Source organism: Anomaloglossus baeobatrachus, chromosome 7 (assembly GCF_048569485.1).
Source record: "Anomaloglossus baeobatrachus isolate aAnoBae1 chromosome 7, aAnoBae1.hap1, whole genome shotgun sequence".
NCBI lineage: Eukaryota > Metazoa > Chordata > Amphibia > Anura > Aromobatidae > Anomaloglossus > Anomaloglossus baeobatrachus.
This window is the reverse complement of record NC_134359.1, coordinates 239666633-239691622: the sequence shown is the minus strand read 5'-3', so window position 1 is coordinate 239691622 and position 24990 is coordinate 239666633.

Below are 24990 nucleotides of genomic sequence, written 5' to 3'. Positions count from 1 at the left end.
CGATATCGCTAACGATATATCGTCGGGGTCACGTCGTTAGTGACTCACATCCGGCGCCGTTAGCGACATTACAGCATGCGACACCTAAAAACAAAAAAACAAAAAAACAAAAAAGTGAGTCGGAGTATGAGATGGTATACATGGTACTTGTGAGACCATGTTCACACTGGCCATGAGACAAAGAGAAACCAAGGAAAAAATTGTGAAAAAATACCCTGCTGTAACTAAATAAAAGCATAGTGCATATAAACATAGGGTACTTAGTAAACACTGTTTTTGATCAAAAAAAGCATAAAGCTATCCCACCAACGCCAAGGTGTACCCAGTTGGGATAGTACCTACACTCTCTAATATTAAAACCTTACCATGGGTCTAAAATAGGCCTCAATGTGGCTAAGGGCTGAGAGCGACGGGGTCCCAACAGGACACACACAGTCAGGGGGATTCACAGAATGAAATGTCCAGCTCGCTGAGAAGGGGGCCACTCCCTGTTTGTACTGAATACAAAAAAACTACATAAAAACAAAAAAGTGAGCCGGAGTATGAGATGGTATACATGGTACTTGTGAGACCATGTTCACACTGGCCATGAGACAAAGAGAAACCAAGGAAAAAAGGTTTTAATATTAGAGAGTGTAGGTACTATCCCAACTGGGTACACCTTGGCGTTGGTGGGATAGCTTTATGCTTTTTTTGATCAAAAACAGTGTTTACTAAGTACCCTATGTTTATATGCACTATGCTTTTATTTAGTTACAGCAGGGTATTTTTTCACAATTTTTTCCTCAGCATGCGACACCTAGGAGCGACGATCAACGATCGCAAAAACGTCAAAAATCGTTGTTCCTTGACACGTCGCTCCTTTTCATAATATCGTTGCTGGTGCAGGTACGATGTTGTTTGTCGTTGCTGCGGCACCACACATCGCTACGTGTGACGCCGCAGGAACGACGAACATCTCCTTACCTGCATCCACCAGCAATGAGGAAGGAAGGAGGTGGGTGGGATCTTCCACCCGCTCATCTCCGCCCCTCCGCTTATATTGGACGGCTGCCATGTGACGTTGCTGTGAGACCGCACAAACCGCCTACTTAGAAAGGAGGCAGTTCGCCAGCCAGAGCGACGTCGCACGGAAGGTAAGTCCGTGTGACGGGTGTAAGCGATGTTGTGCGCCACGGGCAGCGATTTGCCCGTGTCACACAACCGACGGGGGCGGGTACGCTCGCTAGCGATATCGATACCGACATCGCAGCGTGTAAAGTGCCCTTTAGAGTACAAAGGGCCCATATATTGTTCTTTCACAGTGTGTGTCCACCAGTCAGTTACGGCAATTGAGCTTGGTTCTGTAATAGGATGTCATCGATGTAACAAGACAGTTAAGGGCACATTACACGCTACGATTTATCAAACGATATGTCGTCGGGGTCACGTCGTTAGCGACGCACATCCGGCATCGTTTGACATATCGCAGCGTGTGACAGCTACAAGCTACTGTAATTGTGCAAAAATACTCACCTTATCGTTGCTCGTTGACACGTCGCTCATTTTCAAAAAATTGAACGTCCTTCTGTGCTCCGGTTGTTCATCGTTCCTGAGGCAGCACACATCGCTCCGTGTGACACCCCGGGAATGATGAACTGCAGCTTACCTGCATCCCGCCAGCAATGCGGAAGGAAGGAAGTGGGCGGGATGTTACATCCTGCTCATCTCCGCCCCTCCGCTGCTATTGGGCGGCCGCTGTGTGACGTCGCTGTGACACCGAACATCCCTCCCCCTTCATGAAGAGGATGTTTGCCGCCCACAGCGACGTCGTTTGGAAGGTAAGTGCGTGTGACGGGGGTTACCGACTTTGTGCAACACGGGCAACAAATTGCCCGTGTTGCACAAACGATCGGGGCGGGTGCAATCGCAAATGCAATCGCACGATAAACCGCCGCGTGTAAAGCGGCCTTTAATGACTTCTTGTTCCTTCTTAAATATTCCACCATCACCTGAGTGTGGTATTATGGTCACACAGCGATTTTCACTAACTTCGTCAACTGTCATGGCAGCGTCAGGTCCTGTTCACATTGCAGATTCTGACTCTCCAACTGAGAGATTCTCTGATGTCTGGGAGCAATGCAAGCAGACTCTGGCATTGACCTGCTGTGTGCTGATTCATATGCAGGATAGCTAGAATTAATCTCTGCTAGTCTACTTGTTTTCTCTCTTTGGTCACCTGTTGTAAGCGAGCCTATCTCATCTCCTGCCTGCCTATATACACTGGTGGGGTCCTTTCACCAATGCCAGCTATAGCTTTTCTTAGTTGGTCTGGTGTGGTGTTGTGTCCCAGATTTTCTGGTGCTTGTAGTTCTCGTTGCTTTGTGGGGTGGGGGAGTTTATCCCAATTGTCTTGTGTAGTTTTCTACCTGCTCTTGTTTTCCTTCTGAACCTTTTATTGTTCTATCTTGTGTAAGTCCAATGTGTCAGAGTTTTGGTTTTCCTTTGTCTGTGTCGCGGGCGGGGGCACAGACCATGACAGGGGGGCCACTCGAGACTCTCGGATCCGTGATCGTGGCTGTGGCTCGAGTGGCAGCTGGACCCGGGCTCGTGCAGCAGCCCTTCGCCCACAACTGAATAAAGGGGCTATTTACAGGGGAGAGTTTGTCAGTGACACCACCCATGGGTTGTGGTGATTGTTGGTGGCACCACTGCTGCCTTGGTATGGGGCGCCCAGGGCTGATAGAGCAGGGCAGCAGGGTGAAATCCCCTCCACGGGAAGGGGAGGTGTAGTTCCGGGGCCCAGGTGTAGGTTGGAGCGGAGTGCTGGGGCACAGTCTGCGGGGATGGACTGGATGATACCAGTATACTCACTATTTGAATAAAGTCACACAGAGTCCAGATAGTAAACCAAGTGCTGGATACCGGTAGCCTCCGGAGGGGTGTGCTCGGGTCCCGCACATTGGTAGACAGGACAGGGGCCCTTCCTCCTGCACTTCTGTGTTGTCTTGTGTGTTGAGTAGTCCACATGAAACGGGGTAAGTCTACTCCCGGTGTCTTTGCTGTGGGAGCTTCGGTCCGCGAGATCTGACCCTTTGGGATTTTTGCAGTCACTTGCAGACGCCCTATCCCCCGCGTTGGGCTTCCGTCTCGCTCTATCTGGGCTGCTGGTGGGACAAGACTTGGAATCTTGTCTCCTGCTGGCTTATTGGAAAGCTGCTTGAAGCTTTCCTCGCCCTAGGGTCCATGTACCCCGACTGCACGGCCTCCAGACCGGATTCCCGCTGTTGGCACTGGCGGGCTACAACCCTGCCCTGGTCCACTTAAGGTCTCCCACGACCGGATCTCCGTCGCCTGTGGCCCTGCTCTGCCGTCTCTCACATAGTCAGCTTAGATAGTCTGCTAGTCGAGGAGCTACAACCCCCGACTACCACTTCACTCCTCTCACTTCCACTGTCCAGACTAGACTGACTTGTTCCCTCCCCTTGACGCCTCATAACCCCTAGGTGGGCATCACCATCTGCCTGGCCCCGCCCACTGGTGTGTCCCTATTGTCCTTGGGGGGGTGACTAGGCTTTTGTGGCTGGTGTATGTACCTGTGTGGGGTTGTGTTGGAAGGCCAAAGGGAAGGTAATCCTGCATCAGGAAGATGGATGCAGTCTTCTGTGACACCCTGATTTTGTCAGGGCATCACATCTGTCTTCATCTGTGTTTAACATCACACTCCTGACCTGTCCTTCCCTAGTGGGAAGGGGATGGGTGAAATCAGACTGGTCTGGTCAGGAGCAGGGCCAGGAAAGGACTCAGGCATCTCCACCATTAGTAGTATCCCTGAGATTAGGGATAACATAGGGCCCCCTAGCGTGAGGGATAACATAGAGTCCCTATTCCTTGCTATCTAACAAGTCACATCATGACAATTATTGAAATGTGGAAGCATTTAGAAACCACAGGAACAACCATGAAGTAGGACCACACAAAGTAACAGAGCAGGAGTTTGCGATTGTTGAGGTCCATGATACAAAAAAAAAGTAGCCAACTCTTTGCTGATTCCATAACTGCAGAATCCAACCCACCTCTAACATTAACAGCAGGACAAAAACTGACCCAGGAGCTTGGGATTCCAGAGATGAACAGATTCATGCAAGTCTTAGGCGGGCTTTGCACGCTGCGACATCGGTAACAATGTGTTACCAATGCTGCAGCGATAGTCCCGCCCCCGTCGCACGTGTAATATCTAGTGAAAGCTGCCGTAGCGATTATTATCGCTACGGCAGTTTCACACGCACATACCTGCCGTGCGACGTCCCTCTGGCCGGCGACCCGCCTCCTTCCTAAGGGGGCGGGTCGTGCGGCGTCACAGCGACGTCACACGGCAGGCGGCCAATTGAAGTGGAGGGGCGGAGATGAGCAGGATGTAAACATCCCGCCCACCTCCGTCCTTCTCATTGCAGCCGGCGGCAGGTAAGGTGATGTTCCTCGCTCCTGCGGCTTCACACACAGCGATGTGTGCTGCCGCAGGAGCGAGGAACAACATCGCACCTGTCGCTGCACCGGCATTATGGAAATGTCGGAGGCTGCAGCGATGATACGATAACGACGCTTTTGCGCTCGTTCATCGTATCATCAAGGATTTACACACTACGATATCGCAAGTGACGCCGGATGTGCGTCACTTTCGATTTGACCCCACCGACATCGCACCTGCGATGTCGTAGTGTGCAAAGCCGCCCTTACACCCCCAAGCACAATGCTCATGTCAGATTAAGGGGTGTAAAACATGGTTCCATTGGTCTTGGGAAGAGTGTAAACGTGTTTTGTGCAATGATGAGTTTGTGCCAACTGGAACATGAATAATGCTATTTAGTTGTTCTTTGGGGTTGAACCCAAGGCTCTGTAGTTCTAGTGAAGGAAAATATTAATACTTCAGAAGTACAGAATTGTGGAGAGCTTTGCATGTAACTTTCATCTTCATGGGAAAACTTTGGAGAAGGACTACTTTTGGTCCAGAGTGATTGTGCCCAGTGTACAAAACCAGGTCCATAAAGAAATGGTTGGGTGAGTTTGGTGTGGAAGAGCATAACTGGCCGCACAGAATACTTTCTGACTTCAACTTAATCTAACACCTTTGGGATAAACTAGAATGGAGATTTTGAGCACTGCCCTCTCCTCCAACATGAGTGTTTGGCCTCACAAATGCTCTTCTGGATAAAAAAGGCAAAAATACCCTTAAATACTATAGAGTGGCATGAGGTAGAAGTCGAATGTTAGGGGTTGACTCCGGATGAATGAGTATGCTACACGAAGTAGCTGGTCCTGGCTGGGTGTGTGGCTGGGAACCCATGTAGGCAGCATACTGCTGTTAGTATTGGCTGGCCATGACCAGTTGATGACTCACACACACAAGGAAACCAGAACTCTTTACTAGACAGTTCATTGTCATTCACAATTGTACATTCCAGATAGTAAGCACATATCTTCCAGAATGTTATATTTTCACTTTACATTAACTGACACAGTACAACTTTCCATTGGGTTGCGTCCGATCTAATTGGGACGGTGAGTCCTTGTGCAATCCAGTCCAGCATTACAGTGTACACCATGACAGTCACCTTCCCTTCCTGCAGTCTCCTCAGGGGTCACATAATGAACAGAGTAAAGCTTTGCACACCCGGACATTCATTGGAACACCACTAGGTTGGTTGACTCTGTTACACGCCAGTAGAGGTTTTCCCGATACCTTGACAGTTAAGAGGCCTGGCCAGTAAAGCACCTGGCCACTAAAGCCCGCACCAGTAGAAGTCATCAGGTACCTTAGCGGTTAAGGAGCCTGGAGCCACTACATCTGAGGATCAGCCTCTAGTTTACATCGCTTTTGACACCCTGTATCTCCATCCTCTCTTGAGAATCACACTATCTTGTCTTCAGTCTCCTTTGCTCCATTGCCACAAACCACCCACTTTATGCAACCTTCCTCACTGACTAACTATAGGTCTGTCACGTTTGTTCAATAGCCCTTCACTGACTTCAACTAGAGTGAACCATCCCTTCCCTCTCAGCTGACCCCTCCCAGTGTGTGCTAGTCCCAACACTTAACTGCTTCTGTCCCTGTGGTCTGTTGCTGGGCAGACTTGGAGGTCAAAACAGCTGCTGTAGGTGTACGGTAATATAGAGATGTCCAATACTTTTGTCCATATGGTATAGGCACTTTAGGTAAACATAGGAGACATCACTCGTATGTGTAAGTTTTTACATGTTTATAGTACATACTGTAGCTAATATTAGGGTAGTTGAGCTTTCATAGGAAAACTTTCCCCCGTTGCTCAAAATTACACACCATATATCCAATTATTCAAAGCTACATGAAAAAAACGAGAGTTGACAGAGCAAGAACTGATAAGTTCTTATGCCATGAGTCAATGGTGATGCAGCACAGAAAATCTAATGCGTTTCTTGCGGTGGCAGACGCAGAGGCATTCCTTTCTGCAGACAGATGTTGTGTGAGGACAAGGGATTAGAGGAATTTTAAGATGGTTCTCTAGCCATAGAGAGGTGATTCTTGAAGCATCTTGAGAGCAGAGTCCCAGCATGGGCACTGTCATTTATTCTCAGGAGATTAAGCAATCTCACATATTCAGTTGCTTGGAGCTTATAAATACGGCCAAGAGAGAAAACACCGCCACCCTTGCATAGCCACGGGGGACCAGGCAGGAGAAAAATGTGAAAATTGACAGATATTAGGATAATTATAGTCTTAGATTATTAAGAAATATTTTTCATAAAAGTGGCATTTTGTAATTATCTAGGTGTTAAACCTAGCTCTAAGGGTTTTAGGCTTGTTTGACATGGTAAAAATATGCCCATATTTCAGGGTAAATAGTATGGCTGCATTTCTCAAATCCGCCACAGTTCAACTGAAGGAAGCTAACAGCATTATAGGCTGCTATGGTCGTCTAAGACTGGGGTTCAGGTATTGTACTTAACAAATTCCTAATTGTAGCCATATTTCAGCTGTATGAAATGGACCATGGTCTGCGGTCAAGGTCTGTGCTCTCTGTGTATGTCTAAAGAGTGTGTTTCTGGCACAAGCTTAACATTGACGCTCTTTTTTTACTGTGTCATTGAAGAGGGGAGTCGGGTGATGGCTGGCAGTGCTTCCCCTAGCTTCATAAAATGTATATGTGCATGGGATGCTCCCGTTGGGGCATTAGGCATTTGTCATTATGTTCAGGGTCACCTTCACTTTTACTTGCTGGGTCCTCGTCATAGACAGGGAAGGAGACATAGAACACATGTCAATCTCTGGTAAAACAAACAGGAACCTTTATTGCAGACCGCCCTCTGTCCATGTGTCAGGCCCTTAGGACCACTTGTGCTGTGTCTGTTCTAGAGGGAAAACTTCTATCTTCCTGGCACTCACTCTAGGCACTATCCTCCAGCAGATGATTCCTATGCAAACTTGCTCCCCCGGTATCCTTTCCGTGCGTCTGCCGTACCTCTCTCGGGCCCCTGGACGCGTGGCAGCTCCCGACCAGTTCCGAGTCGCAACCAGTGCAATGACTAGCACAGGGGAGAGACATCGGTGTAGCGGTTGGAGAGAAATATGATCTTGGCTGCTGCTTTCAGGATGGATTGGAGAGGGGAGAGTTTAATAAGAGGGAGACCAATTAGTAGAGAGTTACAATAATCCAAATGAGAAGAAGTGATAGAAGAGTTTTTGCAAAGTCAACAATAAGAAAAGATTGAATTCTAGAGATGTTTCTGAGGTGTAGTTGACATGAACAAGTGACTGATTGGATGTAGGGAGTAGAAGAGAGATCAAAGTCAAATAAAACCCCAAGACAGCGGACATGCTGCTGGGGCGTAATGGTAAAACCAAAAATGGAAATGGCAATATTGGGCGGTCTTTGTACCCCAACATCCCACCGTTTTCAGGAACCTCTACACATCGTCGGCATGGGAGGATTCCTCCCTTTCTAGAGAGACCCTGGCTCAGGGCCTCTGTCTATATACTTCAGCTCCTGCTTCACTGAACTCTTTCTTCTCTGTCTCTAAACCTTCTCTGCTCACTCCTCCCTCCTGTGTCCTTCTCCCTGATAACTACTCCACTGCTGTTTCTGTGTTCCTATTCTATCCTATTAACTAACTAACTACAACTGACTCCACACTCCTGCTGCTTGTTTCCCTAGTTTTCACTAAAACTACCTATCTAGCCATAACCCTATATCTACAGTATTCCTGACACCTCAAACTGCGTCTCCTGCCTGACACAGCACGAGCGGCCAGTACTCAACATTACACATTACTCACAGTTTATAAGCAAATACATTTCTCTGCTATGCTACAACACATACATATCCTGCGTCCGCTAGATGGAGCCAAACGCCGTACCCTCTCAGCTCTGCTGTAACCTGTATTTACCTTTATACACACATTACACTTTTATGCACATTGAGTTTACACTGACACCACCTTCGTAGGAGTGGGCGCTATTCGTAAATAGGAAGAAAAAAGGATTTTCAGCTCACCTGACACTCAAAGCCGTAAGATCCTGAGGATGCACGTGGTCCGCTGGTAAGTCCAAACCAGCCAGCAGGTAAAATTGGAAAGGGAAGATCAGACCCAGCACCAATTCAAAAAATATGTTAAAAATCAAACTTCTTTATTAATACATGGTTAAAAAATTCTTATATGAAGACCATAGTGAGGAGTATGGAACATAGCACTTTACGCGTTTCGGACTTCATAAATTTAAAAACAAAAAACTAGTCCTTAATCATTAGTGAATAAAAGTGAATATCACAATTCAATACATAAGAAACGGGAATAGTTAGATAGGGTGAGATGATAGGCAAGTGTAAAAAGATGTGTTTTTAGGGCCCACGTAAAACTGTGGGTATTGCAAATTAATTTAAGTGATTTGCTCTTGGTAGTGCTTTCCAAAGAACTGGCGCAGCCTGTGAGAAGTCTTGGAGACGTGAGAGGGAGGTTCGGATTATTGAGGATGTCAGTCTTAGGTCCTTAGCAGAATAGAAGGCATTGGTAGGGTGATAGACAGAGAGGAGGCAGTAGCTGTAGGATGGTGTAAAACTATGGAGCGCTTTGTGGGTTACAATGATATGTTTATATTGTACTCTTTAGCAAATGGGCAACCAGTGCAATGACTGGCACAGGGGAGAGTCTTTGGTATAGTAGTTGGAGAGGAATATGATCTTGACTGCTACATTCAGGATGGATTGGAGAGGGGAGAGTTTAATAAGTGGGATACCAATTAGTAGAGAGTTACAATACTCCAAATGAGAAGAAGTGATAGAAGAGTTTTTTCAAAGTCAACAATAAGAAAAGGTTGAATTCTAGAGATGTTTCTGAGGTGTAAATGACATTAGCAAGTGAGTGATTGGATGTAGGGAGTAGAAGAGAGATCGGAGTCAAATATAACCCCAAGAAAGCGGGCATGCTGCTGGGGGGTAATGGTAAAACCAAAAATGGAAATGGCAATATTGGGTTGAAGAAGTTTAGAGAGGACGGGAACAAAAAGTTCAGTTTTTGACTGATTCAGTTTTAGATAGAGGGAGGACATGATGTTAGAGACAGCAGACAGACAATCACTTGTATTTTGTAGTAATGGAGGGGTGATGTCTGGAGGAGAGGTGTATAATTGGGTGTGATCAACATACTGATTGTACTGAAAACCAAATCTTCTTATGGTTTGTACAATAGGGGCAATGTATAGAGAGAAGAGAAGGGAGCCAAGGACTGAACCCTGAGGAACCCCGACCGTAAGGGGAAGAGGAGCTGGCAAAAGATACAGTGAAGGAGTGGTCAGAAAGGTAGGAGGAGAACAAGGAAAGAGCGGTGTCCTTGAGGCCGATAGAGTGGAGCTTAATGAGGAGGAGCTGGTGATCCACAGTGTCGAATGCAGCAGAGAGATCCAGGAGATTCAGCAAATCAGCAGGGAGTAGTGACCATTAGATTTAGCTGATAGTAGATCATTAGAGACCTTAGTAAGAGGAGCTTCAATAGAGTGTAAGGAGCGGAAACTAGAATGTAAAGGGTCAAGAAGAGGGGTTATCTGAGAGATAGCGACATAGTAGGAGGAGGACCAAGCATTCCAGAAATTTAGAAATGAAGGGGAAATTAGAGACTGGTCTGTAGATAGCAGCAACGTTTTGGTCGAGGGATGTTTTTTTTATTAGCAATGGGTGTATGGGGAATGGTTACAAACAGGTGTTAATTTTATTTAGGCATTTCCAAAAGGAATAACAGGGGAATCACACAATGCAGAGATTTTCACAAATATTTCAAATTTGTTATTTCATGGGGAATGCTAAAGTAGTAGTTACTAAAAACAGACATGTCAGCTAAGTGTACAGGTCCTCTTTAATTGGAAAATCTGAGTGTAACATTGTAATTATACATGAGAAGGTTCATAAGCTTCAATGATGACTCATTTATACAGGCTCACATGTTACTCAACCTTGCCATGCCAGAGATAAGGACAAGACGAAGGAATCTGCTTTGCAGTAACGGGGCATGGGGCGCTCTCACAGTACTGTGTTATTAAATTCATGGTATATCAAATATAACCTGCCCTCCAGTAAGAAATATATTCTACTCTATAGCCAGGGATTTCCTCAGCAAACACAGACTAGATATGTATTTCCAGAAGTCTTTATTAAATGGATTAAGGATTTGTGTATAATGACTTCAAAGCCTTCAATCTCCGGAATTATAAGGTATATCTTGTCTGACCTTGAAAAATGCATTTTTAAAGCTCTTCTTCCTTCTTCATTCCGTGTTTATTTGCTTTATGTAAATCACCCTGGGTCAAAAGAATATCCTTCCAAACACCAGGCTTAATCTTTATTAGTTTTTAATTTTATGTGTCTCAGACTCATCAAACACCGTAACCTAAGAAGATAAATACAGACTATAAACCACAGTGTAAGAGGAAATAAAACTAAAGTTACTTAGAATACAAATACCAAACTTTTCTATCTATCTATCCCTCTATCTATCTATCTATCTATCTATCTATCTATCTATCTATCTATCTATACCTCTATCTATCTATCTATCTATCTCTCTATCTCTCTATCTCTCTATCTCTCTATCTCTCTATCTAGCCATCTATCTAATCTATCTATCTCTCTATCTCTCTATCTCTCTATCTCTCTATCTCTCTCTCTATCTATCTATCTATCTATCTATCCCTCTATCTATCTATCTATATATCTATCTATCCTTCTATCTATCTATCTATCTATCTATCTGTCTATATCTATCTATCTATCTATCCCTCTATCTATCTATCTATATATCTATCTATCTGTCTATATCTATCTATCTATCTATCTATCCCTCTATCTATCTATCTATCTATCTATCTGTCTATATCTATCTATCTATCTATCTATCTATCCCTCTATCTATCTATCTATCGATCTATCTATCTATCTATATCTATCTATCTCTCTATCTCTCTATCTCTCTATCTCTCTATTTATCTATCTATCTATCTATCTATCCCTCTATCTATCTATCTATCTATCTATCTATCTGTCTATATCTATCTATCTATCGATCTATCTATCTATCCCTCTATCTATCTATCTATCTATCTATATCTATCTATCTATCTATCTATCCCTCTATCTATCTATCTATCGATCTATCTATCTATCCATCCAGTATTGTCCTGGGGAGAATTGGACTTACCAGTGGCCTTGATTCTGAGGTCCCATCTTTCATCTATACAAAACCAAGGCATTATTTCTAAAGGTGTTTTCAGATCAGAGCTCTTTTTTTGTCAGGCACTGGAAAAACTGTCATAAAAGGCTGTGAAACATCACAAAATATTGATTTGATACAAGACTGCGCAAAAGTTTTGTGACTTTTGCCATTACCACCCCATTTTCACAGAGCTCTGACAAAGTGGGCTGGGGTGATACTGGGGCATGACAGGGCGTAGTAACCCCCTTTTCATCAATTCATGAGAAGTGGTAGTATTCCAGTCTTTGATTGGTGTATGATTTGTGGTGAATAGAGATTGGCGAAGTCGCAAATATCCGAGAACAGCAGGACTAACTAAAAAAAAAAATTTGGTTCTGTCCCAAAATTGATCCCGGATATCTGGCTGGATACTGCTCCCCATATAAGTCTATGTAGACCAGAATCCAATACTTAAAAATGATAGTAGAAGAGATAGGGGCATTAGAGCAAACATGCTATACCTACCGAGTCTCCGGAGTGGCTGTAACTGCTTCCACGCCAGTCAATCTTCTTCCGAGGTTACTGAATCACCTTCATGCATATTCACTGCTTCCCCCACCCACCAACAGCCTTAGCGTCTGTGATTGGTTGCAGTCAGACGTGTCCCCTGCCTGTGTGACAGCGTCTGACTGCTTGAAACCACAGACCCTGTCTGCGGGTCAATATCGTGGTATAAAAATAAATAAATAAATAAATTGGAGTAGGTTCCCCCTGTATTATGATACCCAGCACAGATAAAGCATACGGCTGCAGGCTTCAGCCCCCGGTCATGCGCTTATCTGGTCTGTGTATCAAAATAATAGGAACCGCATCCCCCCCAATTTTGATACCCAGTCATGTTAAACCCCAACAGCTGGGGACTGGTATTCTCAGGCTATGGAGACCCATGCATATGGATCCCCCCAGCCTAAAAATAGCAGCCTTCAGCACCCCAGGATTGTCGTATCCATTAGATGTGACAATCCTGGCACTTTACTCACCTCATCCCAATTACCGTGGTGCGATAGCAATCGGGGTAATAAGGAATTAACAACAGCTCACAGCTGCCACTAAGATCTAGATTAGTAATGGGAGTCATCTGTGAGACCCCCCCCCATTACTAATCTGTAAGCAAAAACAAATAAACACAAACAGTGAAAAATCCTTTATTTGAAATAAAATACAAAAAAAACACCCTCTTTCTCCAATTTATTAACCCCCGAAGGCACCCAGATTTGACATAATCCACACAAGGTTCCACAAAGATTCCAGCTCTACCACCTCTGAAGGCATAATGAGTGGCCATAGAACAATGACCGAGTGCTGTGAGCTTCAGGCAGAGACTGAGCATCGTGATGAGCAGTGACATCACTCACAATTTAGTGCTGAAATTTGGTGCTAAAATGTCTTTTACAGTCTGGGCCACCCATCAATAGTAGTGAGGTGCACTCAACTTTGCGCCTTGCATGATTCATTAAGTGGTATGTGCCTGTTAATGGATCAGGCACCCCGACCTCTACCCCTTCTCTTCATCAAGACCAGTCTGATAAACACTGATCTTCATGAATCAAGGTCTGTGCAGTGTAGCTTCATAAATGTTTACACCTAGCCAATCCCAAAGGCTGTTACAGTTGATCAGCAGGGGTGCTGGTTGTCAGATCCCCACAGATCTGATATCAACATCCCATCCAAGGGATACACTAAGGAGCAAAAGGGTATCAATATTTTGAACTTTTGACTTTCAGGCTCCATCTCACCTTCTACTATAGCCTTGAGCGTGAGACTACCTTCATTTTATAGACAATCATTTATCTCATACATAAATTTGTCTTGCAACTATTTAGCATATGGTTAGTTATGCAGATTCTTGATATGTCACTGCATTGTTACTGTTTTGCTCCTAAAAATCTAAATTTACATTTGTATTACTTTGTTAGTATTTTGTAAATACACCTTTGGCTTTCAACATAACCCGAACATTTATGGGCATGCTTTTGATCAGATTCAAGCATGTCTTGACTGAAATCTGATCCCAGGTCTCTTCTACAGTTTTTCAATGTTAGTACATACTGGTCAACTCAATCGGGTATGTATGCAGCTTTTTCTTCAACTCTACCCAAGTGTTCAATTGGGTTGAAGTTTGAAGACTGGGAGGGGCAATCCTGCACCTATACTTCATTGTTATTGAACCATTTCATGGCTAATCTCAATGTATGCTTTGCTTCGTTGTCCTGCTGGAACACTATGTCGTCCTTTTCATCCTAGTCAAGTATCTAACACCTTTGGTTGTGAAAACCCCCATATCATCAAGCTTCCTCCACCTATACTGACAGTTCCTTCAATTTCTCAACCTCTTAGCAGCATTTCTTAAAAATCACAGCTGTCATGAAGCCTGAGGTTTGTAATGGGAAGGGGTCTGCAAGTCCACCCCCATTACTAACCCTGTAAGTCAAAAGAAATAATCCCAAAACGCAGAGAAGAATCCTTTATTTTAAAAAAACCCTCTTTCTCCAATTTATTAACCCCCTAAACACCCCTGCAGGTCCGACGTAATCCAGACGGGAAAGAAAATCAACATTAGCAAAATGTCTACATATTCATGTTATGTGTCTATATTCCACTACATTATGTCAAGCAGAGCACAACAATTCTAGAAAACTATCCTTGAAGTATCTGGAAATAATTATTTCTTCCTGATCTGAGACAAGCTTTAAGAACCATAAAGTAAAATTAGTTAGTGTACAATTGTTCTTGTATGTAATTGCAATTTTATTTTTTTATTATATTGCTCAAACTCCCAAGGACGATTGTTATACATAAGGTTTTGATAATGCTCTGTTTTCGAGTATCTTTTACTAAAATATTGCATTTTAAAAAGAATACATGATTTTAACTAAATTGATTTTCAATATTTTATTTGTATATTTTCCACTGGGTTTTCCATCCTTGAAACATAGGAAATGACAAAAAATCCAAGCTCAGCCGACCTCAGCAAGTGATTGGAGACTGGAAAGAGTCTATGGGATTTCTAGTATACCATGACCCTCTAAAGCTATAGGTTCAAAATTTAAAAAGTGTATATGTAACGCCCCTGTAGCATGGTCGTTACAGGGTATTGTAGAATATCCTTTCCCGGGCAGGAGGAGGTAAGTTTACACACACACATTACCAGGAAAGGGTTAATAGATTTTCAGCATGTAGCCCAGGTTGCATGACTCATCCTGTCTCCTAAATGAGCAGGAAGCAGGTGGCTTCACACAAACAGGTCACCATGACGACATCCTGGTAGGGTGGGGGCCTGAGCTAGGAGTGAGCTGCAGAGAAGGCAAGAAGTCTAATCAGAACCGTCTAGGATGTGAGAGAGAACAGACCTCTGCAGGAGTAGCTCCTGTAGAGGGGCACCAGCCATACCAGAGCTAGTAACACCTGGAGGAAGGGAACGGGGACAGGTAGTGGGGATCGTGAAGAATGTACCTGGTGGTGCCTAAGGGAGAGGGGCGCTACTGGAGTAGAGAGAGAGAGGCGGCGAGTCCCCAAGAAGCTTCATGCCACAGGGATGGCAACCAAACGCACACGACAGAGAGACCCTCAGATAACCTTCCCGGACCCTGCCTACGACCTGCCCGGGACCGACTGGAGGCTACAACGGCGAGGACCGGCACCCGGGTGCGATGTTCGAAAAGACCGGTGAATAAAAAGAAACTGGAACCCGCACTCAGTGACTCTTGTGAGTAGATGCCACCGCCCTGTGTCCCGGTGCTACCATGGACTGCCGCCCTCAGTTCTCACCAACCTCCCGGGGCTTCCCCATTCCACCCATGGGGAACGATTCCATCTTAGCTGCCCGTAACACCTGCCCCGGAGAGAGACTGTGAAGCAGCGGCTAAACACCTGGCCGCATACCACGGGTGGTGCTGCTTGCAACCCCTATTCCCGTCCCATACTGTTCCTGGGGAAGAAAAGGATTGCAGGGAGAGGGGGTCCACGGCAGAGGAGACAGAGACCCCAGTCACCACTGCAACCGGTGACAAGCTCCCAGGAACCCCGTTACCCTCTTCCAGTTACCCCCCTCTTGTTGACTGTCGAACTCTTTAATGAAACCCGCTGGGGTCACGGAAGCCAGGTCGGGTCACTCACAACTCAACCTCAAACACCACCCAGTGACCGTGCGAGCCCTGCAAGCCCCGGCGTGGGCGTTTCATATACCCATTTTGATCTTCACTGTCAATTTGCTTATTTCTCCAATCTACAGAAATAATGTACATTATTGAACCACAAAGCACAGACGAGTACAGTAGGTACCGAGGAAATGCCAAAATGGGACCTTCTGGGGATTATTACAAATATAATTTCTTCTATTATTTTCACCAATATAGGTTCTTTGACATGTGATTTTGATCAGTTAGAACATACTTTTTACTTTTGCAATGGAAAGAGATCTTTCCAAAAGGAATTCTTCCAATGCAGGGTCCTCTGTATCCTCCAGCTATGCTCCAGTGATGCCTCTGAGCAAATTTCAGTGCCACCCTGGTGTAAAGTCTGTTCCTTCTCCTCCTCATCCTCCAAAACTGTTCCTTGGCTGGCAACTTATGTACATGCCTGCTGTCAGTACAGGAATCTACCCACAGAGTCCTGTGAGGATGACAGTCCTGATAATGAGATCAATGTTCCCTGTTCCTCCTGTGCCATCACTTCATCCATCATGGCCTCAAGTGTTTTTTTTTCAAGCAGGCAGACAAGCGGGATAGTAATGCTGATGATGGTGTTATCACCACTGGCCATGTTGGTGGAGTATTGAAATCAGCTCAACACATCGCACAGGTCCCCCATGGAGACCCACTCGTTGGTTGGGAAGTGATATTGTTCTACAAAGCGACTCATGAGTGCGTGCTGCAGCTGAAACTCCACTACTGCCTGCTACTGCAATCCCTCCAGTATATGTGAGATGGAGTTCCACCTTATTGGTACGTTGCATTTGAGGTGGTGAGCAGGAATGCCAAGGTGACACTGCAGCACAGACAGACGAGAAGCAGGGTGAGAATGCCAAAAGAGCGCAACGACTGCCCACACTTTGAGTAGCAGCTCTGTCATATGTGGGTAATTTTTAAGGAATCTCTGTACTACCAAATTCAGCACCTGCACCAGGCAAGGGATTTGTGTCAAACTGCCTAGCCACAGAGCTGCTATGAGATTTCGTCCATTATCATACACCACCAGACCAGGCTTGAAGTTCACCGGCAAGAACCACTCATCCGTATGCTGTTTGAACCCCGTCCACAGCTCCTGCGCGGTGTGGGATTTGTCCCCAGACAGATGAGTTTCCGAATAGCCTGCTGTAGTTTCCCCCTGACTGTGCTTAAGTTTGTGGTGCTGGTCTAACGCTGACTGGACTTGTAGGCAGTGGAGGAAGTGCAGTAGGAGGAGGAGGCGACATGGACTAAGGAACTTCCAGTAATCCTCGATGATGGTAGGACATGTGCTAAAAGCCTTCTTTCTGTGGACCAGCTGCCACCACATTTACTGAGTGAGCAGTTAGGGAGATATCATGTCCCTGCCCATGCTTACTGGTCCATGTATCGGTGGTCATGTGGACCTTGCCACATAATGTGGTCTGCAACATGTATGTGCAGGGCATTGATGGCCCACCTGGAAAAGTCGTGACAGCTGGGAACATCGTATTGCAGGACAGCCTCGGGCAACAGTTTTTTAAAACTGCCCGTCGCCACCAGCCATAATGGCAGAATTTCAACGGCCAGGAATTTTTAAATGCTGTCGTTGAGGGCCAAGGGTTGTGGGTGGGTACAGGTGTATTTCCTCTTTCTCTCTAGTTGGGTGAAGACCTGAGCATTTCCATGGCACAAAGGGAGATGGTCATTGATAATGGTGATGGTGGTGGTGCTGTCACATCCTCTCTTTGTGGAGAGCGAGGTTGATCCTTATGGGATCCGATTTTTTTTTTTTGCACAATCAAAGACTTGGGCACAGTTCATCTGAAGTACGGGAGAAACTGGTGCATTTGATTTTTTTCCACAAATATATTTGGCTGTGTAAAAATGCTGTTATCTCAACAGCCCAATTGAATAAAATTGGTCCAAGTGCTGTCTGCATCCAGATGGTAAATATGATTGTATGAACATAAACTAAGGAGAATTTAGTGGACAGATGCTCTTTTGAGCTCGAGTGATATAATGAGAGTTGGCAATAGAGATGAGTGAACCTGAGGTTTGGTTTTCGAACCAAACACCAACTAAAAAACACCGGATTTGAGTTTAGAGTTCGGGTGCTTTATGTGCTAACTTGACTTGCAAGAGTAGCGCTGTGCTCAGCTACTCTTGGTGCTGAGCCCAGTGTGAGCTACTTGCAGTGTTTCAACGATTCACACTGGGGATAACAACAGTGTGCTCAGATGTAGTGTGTAGCATACAAAAAAAATATTTGAAAAAGCCCACCCACCGTCCCCCGGAAGTAATCTGATTATGCAGTGTTTCCGAACCTCATCATGCAAGGTTCAGTCATGATGTAGAGATTCGATTCGTTTATAACCAGCGAGCCGAGCCTACAAACATTTGCTCATCACTAGTTGGCAACACTTGGTGTCAGGTGTGGACACAGACAGAAGAGGGCCATTGTGCAAAAACATGGGCCTTGCAGGTCAATAGCTCAGAATGAATGCCTAATTCCGCAAACTTTGGAGGTGGGAGTAGACCCTCTTACCTTTTGGCCTCCTATAGCATCAATGGTATTTTATTTGCTGTACTAAGTCTTCAAACACTTAAAGGAGTTTTAGAGGTAAAACTGATTATACATAGTGATTGTATAGGGGTTGGCATGACAAAGAGAATAAAAAATATGGAAGAGAGAAGTCTACTCTCCTTTAGGCACAGCTCAAGTTTTTAGTAAGTTTCATTTACATTGTTCCCTTAAAAAGTTATATTTATTAGATTTATAGTAAATAGATGTAATTTAATTGCAGAGAATGTTGTGGTATTTAGGGATAAAACAGGTGGGACATGATAGGTGATGATAGATGACAAAATGTCTCAGTCTGCCGAGGTGTGCCAACTCAACCAAGTCATGTCCTGTCTCGCTGGTACTAAATATTCAGAATAATAATGACATCTGGAACAGATTTGGTCTATAAAATGAATAACTCCTGTGTGCGGCACAAGGTATACATCTGGTGTAGAGTGCAAATCATTTTAACTACAGGTGCGTCACTTTATTAAAAAGGCATGTTCTTGTGTTGATGACAATAAATGAAAATATCCATCGCCCCTCTCATGTGATCTAATACGGTCAGTAAATCAAGTCATTTGGCGAGAGTTTCAGACAAGAGGGTCTACCACCTACATCACTACAGGATATGATTAGGTTAAACCGTGTGTGGTGGTGGAAATTATCCCTGAAATCTTCACCTTAAATAGGATTTGCATTAGTAAGAATTTTGTGCAGGGAATCCTCAACCAAGTCCCGAATGTAGTCTCGAATAGCAACATATTATAGCCCTGCATGGTGAATCAGGAGGTCCTTTGGAGAACTATTCTGTTGCAGACTTTAGTCAAAGGAAGTGAAAAGACTGACAACGAAAGGGAGCATATTGTGTTTGAAGAAGGGAGCCTTGGGAAGCAATAAGTATAAAAAGGTGGGGGAATGGCAATGACCGAGAGGGGCCACTGGAAGTCATCTATGTGAAAGAGGGAGGGCCTGAGGTGTAGTTTGTCAAAATGTATTCTGTTGCAAATTTAGCTATGATTTACCTAAATATCTACAGAGAAATCCATGGGTGTGGATAATTCAAAAGAATGAGTATATTCACTCCAGTGCATGTTTTTCCCTGATTCCCAGTCTGTTTACTGGTCTTCACAAATGTCTTGATGTGTTCAAAAAGGAGATAGATGCACTCTGCAGTGCTAAGACATGCAGAACAATGAATATGGGAATATAGACATGCATTACTGCTATGAAAAACATGCAAAAATTAAGATGCTTAGCACACAAAAATGGCCAGTTTTATGTGAGCACAACAGCCAACGGCAAGGTGACCTCTTTTTGTTGGGTCCCTATCAAACTAATGTCTCACTTTAGGTTAAAAAACCTAAAACTTATGGGCGGACAGGAACCTCCTAATGAAGAATTAAAATTGCCTAAGGGTGAAGCGCAGGAGTGCTCAATCAGAAGACATGACCCTGTAATCTAAGAAGATGACTTATGCCACATCCTACCTTTCCAATGTGAACAGGTGCAAACTGAACATGAAACACAGTAAAAAAAAAAAAAGGAGACAGTTGCACTCTGTAGTGTTAAGATGTGTGGACCAATGAAAATGGGAAAATAGACATTCAGTACTGCTATACAATTTTAATTCTCCCTTTGCAGGTTGTAGGTTTTTTAACCCAAAGAAAGGCATCGGTTTGATAGGGACCCAACAAAAATATGTCGCCTTGCCATTGTCTGTTGGGTTCACATAAAACCGGCCATTTTTGTACGGTAAGTATCTCAATTTTTAAATGTTTTGTATAGCAGTAATGCATGTCTATACTCCCATATTCAATGTTTCACCTATCTTGGTACTACAGAGTGCAGATGTCTCCTTTATGTTACTTTGTTTCATATTCAGTTTGCACCTGTTCATATTAGAAAGGTAGGATGTGCCATCAGTCTTTTTCTTTGACTTGATGATGTGTAGACATGTAAGTATAGAAACCAATTACAGGCCAAGGAACCAGAAAAAAATGGGAGAAAGAGAAGCAGAAGACTGGTAGAGTAAAGGCCCCGTTACACACAACAACGTATCTAACGATATATCGCCGGGGTCACGGATTCCGTGACGCACATCCGGCATCGTTAGCGTGTGACACCAACGAACGGCCATTAACGATCAAAAATACTCACCTTATCGTTGATCGTTGACACGTCGTTCATTTTCAAAAAATCGTTGATTGTTGCAGGACGGAGGTTGCTCGTCATTCCCGAGGCAGCACACATCGCTACATGTGACACCTCGGGAACAACGAACTACAGCTTACCTGCGGCCGCCGGCAATGAGGAAGGAAGGAGGTGGGCGGGATGTTATGGCCGCTCATCTCCGCCCCGTCGCTTCTATTGGGCGGCCGCTTAGTGACGCCGCTGTGATGCCGCACAAACCACTCCTAACGATTTTTTGTACCACAGGCAGCGATTTGCCCGTGACGCACAAATGACGGGGGGGGGTGCTTTCACCAGCTGTGTGTAAAACCCCCTTTAGTCTACTTCTTTTTGAGTTTAGTCAATCACCTTTTGGAACACACAGCTGCATATCTGCAACAAAACCTATCTAATTTGGTGCATATTAGTTGCAACATATTTCAGTAGATTTGTTTTTCGAAAATTTCTAGAGAAAATTAGAAATTACAAGCCAAAACCAGGAGCTATCTCAACGGGAATGGGCAATATTAAGAAACATTCCGCGTGAAGGACACTTCTCCTTCATATTGGATCCACTTCTGACTCTGGGTCAGAAGATTTCAGGGTAATCTGGGCATCTCGGTCCGTACATGCATCATGAATGTCGGACGTGTAAAATCGGCCAAACTAGAAAATCCACTTCTCACTTTGTCTCCAAAACCTTGCATGATCTAAAGTGCAATTGAGCTTTTTCCAAAAATGCTTTGGCCAGTTTCAGACTACCATGATGTGTGCATGTTTGAAGCATCTCATGATTTTAGTTTAGATTTTAATAGCACAAATTTTCCTATTAACGCTTCGAACTGTGGAGTAAAATGTTAAATTTTGCATATAGAAATTATGCTAATGAGCTGAGATTAGTCCATAGCTAATTGAAATGATGACTAAATATGATAATTTGAGAAGGCACCAATGATATACTTGGAGCATTTACCCTTCCATGAATATAAACAGACATGTATTTCCTGAGCAGCCAGTGATGGTAATAGACTTATTCCATATAGGATTCTAAAATCAGTACACCCTCTTATCATTACTGACTCGCTGATTATGCAGTTTCTTCCAGTTTTCTTAAGAGAAACTCTAAACATATGGCAGCTCTGAAAGTTACTGCTTTTCATGTTTGTCAAGAATCTGTTTCTCTTCATACGAAAGTATCATCTGTTTCATCTTTATAGGCTTTAAGTTATCAAAAAGGACCGTACAAGAAATCTGTGAAAAACTAAGTCATACATATACTATGTCACTTAAAGAATAGCAAGAATATAGCTTCAGGGGTGAAGCATCACAGCAGAGATGTAGCCCATGACAGCAATATGTGCAAGTGGGACATTTTCTAGACTTATGTGTCATATATGTATCCAGCTTACTAGTGTCTATGATTAGCTGAAGTGTGACTGCTACATTTGTACTACTATGCATATCATATATAATGTGTAATGTATATAATACATTATTTAATGCAGCAACATCAAGAGGTAGACTTGCATTAGCACCAGGTTTCCAAGGCTCTTCAACTGCTCTTTCAAACTGCAAAGCTTGGTGAATAAACACTAATAGGCATCACTGGCACCAAAAATTCCAAAGAAAATAAAGGTGTTATGGGCTTACCTGGTAAGGTGGATTCTCTAAGACAAGGGTCAGGGTGAGCAACATAGACCAAAGCACAGAACAGCAGGATAATTAGGACAGCAGGCAGACAACTGGAGCAAACGATTACAGAAGACACACAGCCAAGAGCAAGGATATAGGAAGATACCAATAAATGGTTGATGACAGAGTTGTCGTAATGCCCATACCGGCATCCCTGGACTGTACTGCCCCCTTCCTCTGGTGGGAAGGTCAATTCCCTCACCTGCCCAGATGTTCTGCAGTGGCTGCCCCATCCCCGGTCCATGCTGCTGTTCCCCAGAGGCTGTGTGCACCTCACAGGCTTCCTGGTTCTGTCTGAAGGGTATGCGCATGGCCACACCCCTTTTCTTAAAGGGGCCAGCATACCCTAACCTGGAAGTGCCTCTCAGGTCAGCTGAGAGGTTGCAGGTACTTACAGTAAGTGAAATGCCAGTGCAACGTTTAAAATACATTGCTAGATTGTGAGCCCTCGCGGGAAGGGACCTCTAGCCTCCTGTACCAGTCTGTGCCTTGTATTGTTTATGATTATTGTACTTGCCCTGATTATGTATACCCCCTTCACATGTAAAGCGCGATGGAATTGATGGCGCTATAATAATAAATAATAATAATTGCTAGTTCTCAGGTCCTATAGCACTGAGGCTGCTGTCTTTGCTGTTGCTGCAGTGTGCTATATTCTGCTGCTGATCTGTGTCTGTGTTTCAGTGTGTTGCTGTTATTCCAAATCTGCCGCTGCTGCTACAAGCTGTCATACCGGCTGCCTACCACAATACTCGCTGCCGCAAGTATCCTCACTGCCTGCTGCTACTGCACCCATCCATCCCGACTGAAACCTCTACATCTGCACTGTTGATACCATCAGAAACTGTCTCTCAAGTACCCCTGGGGCCAGCCGTCACTACACCAGTCTCCCCAAGTGGCACCCGGTCTCACACCTGCAGCATAACACCCTCACCATTAGAGGCTCAGGTGAAAAACACATTTGGTTCCACAGTCAAGCCCCTCTGGGTTTTCTGTGTGATTTGACCCAGTGGGTCTGCTAATCCTCTATTCACCCGGGGAGCATAACAGTCGTATGCAATCAACAGAACAATGCTCAACAGCAAAGACGTAGGCAATCAGCAAGCAAATGGTTGACTGCTGACAGCAATGACAAATAGGCAACTGAATACTTGTTTGCAGAGAAGATACACAATGTTGCGGCAGTGTTATAGTGTGAACAGCACCATTATTAGCAGAGAAGCGTTTTTTTTTCCTTTCAGCAGTTGAATGGTTAACCACAGGTCTGAGCAACAAAGTAAATGCAGTTAGATGATAAATGTGCAGGAGTTTGCTGAAGAGATGATTATTCAGCTGAGGAATTTGGATGGTAAGAAAAAATCTAGAAGTACCTGTAGTAGCTGAATACAAGTGTTACTGAAAACTCAGACAGCACATAGCTATTGGAAGCAGCCTTAAAAGGCCTTGGATGGTAACGTCAAAGGAGTTCATCGGTTACTTGAAAAACCTGACATAGATTGTAGTTGTGGCCAAAAGGTTTGGCAGAAATTATTGTTTTCACAAGGTTTGCTTCTTAAGTTTTTATAGTGGCAATTCGCATTATCTCTAGATGTTATACAGAATAATCTAATGAGTTGTAAAACATTGCAGTAATTTCTTACTATGAAAATACATTTAATCACAAAAAACATTTCCATTGAATTTAAACTAAGCCCTGCCACTAAAAAAACCTGCTTACATCATTTCATTGTTATATGAGCAAAATGGATGCTTTAAAATGGGACTGGTGCTTGAAATCATTGTTTTCCTTTGTCAACCATGGTTACCTCAAAGGAAACACAAGTAGTAATCATTGATTTGGACTAAAAGAGCTTCATAGGCAAGGACATTGCCACTTGTAGGATTGCTCCTAAATCAAACATTTATCTGATCATCAAGAACTTCAAAAAGAAAGGCTCAATTGCTATGATAAATGCTTCAGTTGCTCAAGAAAGGCCAGAAAATGCCAGGACCATCCTCTAAAGAGGATTCAGCTATAGGATCAGTTCAGCACTAGTGCAGAGCTTGCTCAAGAATGACAGCAAGCAGGTGTCAGTGCATTTACATGCATAATAAGGTGAAAGCTAGTGGATGCTGACCTGGTGTCAAAAAAAGCAGCAAATAAGCCACTTCTCTAAGAAAGAAATCAAGGACAGCCTAATATTCTGCAGAAAATGTAGTATGTAATCTGATGGTGGGTGTAGACCCACTGCATCCCCAGTCAGGCTTCCCCTGGAGGGGTGACTACCTGGTTTCTCTAGTGCTTCTGATAGTGAGGATAGGCTGGGCTGCAGGTAGTTGCCAGTTACCAATCTCAGGGCAGTCCCCAAACCTGCAGCAGCTGATCAATGGGTTAGGGCAGGTGTACAAGGTATGAAGGGCACAGGCAAAGACATAGTCAGGCAATCTGAGATCGAGACAGGCAGCATAGGTTAAGAATACAAGCTAAAGTCAAAAGCAGAGAGGTCAGGCTGGATAAAGGAATAACAAGCTGGGGTAATAACATGAGAGACAAAACAGAGGCATTGCAGGACCTTAGGTATCTATGGTTAGGACCACGAGCAACTAACTAACTGTCACTATAGGCGTGGTTGTAACCATAGATACTTAAGGTCTTGCAATGCCCTGAACATTAGGTAAGTGACA